Source organism: Cyprinodon variegatus, unplaced genomic scaffold (genome assembly GCF_000732505.1).
Source record: "Cyprinodon variegatus isolate N-32 unplaced genomic scaffold, C_variegatus-1.0 Scaffold1208, whole genome shotgun sequence".
NCBI lineage: Eukaryota > Metazoa > Chordata > Actinopteri > Cyprinodontiformes > Cyprinodontidae > Cyprinodon > Cyprinodon variegatus.
In genome coordinates, this window is record NW_015151661.1 from 42,390 (window position 1) to 44,507 (window position 2,118).

Consider the following 2,118-nt stretch of genomic DNA (forward strand, 5'->3'; position numbering starts at 1 on the left):
CTCATCTTTTTAAGTGGGAGAACTTGCACTGTTGGTGGCTGACTAAATACTTTTTTGCCCCACTGTCTTGTCGACAGCCAAAGTCAATGTATTTAATGTTATATTTCAAAATTAATTGATTCACAGATTTTTACTTTATTATTTGTGCTTTAATACTTGAAGGTTTCATGTATTTTCAGTCTGTGTCCTGTGAGTCTGATTGTCTCTGGGTCACTGGCACAGCTATTTCTGAGTGTTGCTGAATTACAAAAGACAAAACATATGCTAGCATTCTATTCTTGTCGCAGACCTAGCTTATCCGGGACTCTCATGTAAACATGGATGGATTTCATCTACTTTGGGCCGAAGCAGGGAGAGTAGTAAGAAGGGAGGAGGGCTTTAGCTGTGTTTGTGAACAATAGATGGTAAAACTCTGGAAACCTTGCAATCTAAGAGACGCTCTGCAGCAAGGACATTAAGCTGTTAGCAGTTAGCATGAGGCCAAATTATCTACCCTGGGAATTTACACACTATTATTGTGATAGCTGTGTATGTCTCCCCCCCTCTGCTAATGCAGCAACAGTCCATAATGTCCTGCAGACTACCATCATCAGACTCCAACCTCAGCACCCACAGGCTCTTTCGAAGATCTATGGGGAACTTCAAGCATGTCTCCCTGTCCTCCACCCTTCCCACATTTACACAGTATGTTAACTGCCAGACCAGAGACAACAAAACACTGGATCTACTGTATGCAGACACTAAGGAGGAATACAGCTCCTTACCTCTCCCTCCCCTGGGGATCTCTGACCACAATCTGGTTCATCTCCAGCCTGTGTTCAAACCTGGGGTGCACAAAGAACCATGTGAGAAACACACAGTGAGGAGATGGTCTGAGGAAGCTGAAGAGGCTCTGAGGGACTGTTTCTCCAATACTGGGAAGAGCTATGTGCTCCTAATCAACAGGATAGCAATAGTATCACAGACTGCATCACCAATTACATTAACTTCTGTGTGGACAACACTGTGCCTATCAGAAAGATCAGTCTTCTCGAACAACAAACCATGGATCAACCCTGAGATAAAGGCACTTCTGAAAAAAAGTGCAGATCCTTTAGATCAGGGAACAAGGAGGAGCTGAGAGCAGCACAGAAAGAACTGAGGAAGAAAATCAGGGTTAGGGTTAGGGCTAACCCTAACCTACATGTTATGAATGCTGGCGTACCATAAATGATAAATTATGAACAGTTTAGTTTGTGCCTTCAACTCGTTGCCCATAGGAAGACGTTACTTGGATATAACCTAATGGAATATCTTCAGCACGGCTCCAAATGACACTAAACTAATATGGGTGAGTAGAACATGATGGAATAATGTAAAATCAAGGGCCCAATGTAAAAAAAAAAAAAAAGGCGTTCCCCTTTAAGCCTGAGGCTGGCAGAAGAATAACAGCTTGTGAAGACGTCTTGTGTGGTACTGGTGCCAAAGATAAAACTTCCAAAGGACCTCAGCAGCTAAAGGCCAGTAGCACTGACTTCACACCTGATGAAGACCCTGGAATGGTTAGTGAAGACTTGATTGGTGAAGACTTGATTAGATCCACTGCAGTTTACCGTCCTGGGATTGGGGCAGATGATGCAATCATCTTCCTCCTGGACCAGCACGTGTCCCAGTGGATTCTGGACTACCTCACTGTCAGGGCACAGGGCTGTGTCTTAGAAAGGGTGGTCTGCAGTACGGGGTCCCACAGGGAACAATGCTGGCACCGTTTCTCTTCACCCTCTACACTGCAGCCTTCTCCATCAGCTCTCCACACTGCCACCTCCAGAAGTTTTCAGACCATTCTGCCATAGTTGGCCTCATCACAGGTGGAGAAGACTCAGAGGACAGACAGGGGACCCAGAACTTGGCTGTCTGGTTCCAGCAGAACCACCTTATGATTTATGCAGGGAAAACCAAGGAGCTAGTGGTGGACTTTTACAGAAGCAGATCCTCCCCACTGACATCGGTGAACATCCAGGGAACGGACATTGAGATAGTGGACTCATCGAAGTACCTAGGTGTTCACCTGAAGAACAAACTGGACTGGACTCCAAACACTGAGGCTCTGGATCAGAAAGGTCAGAGCAGACTCTTCCT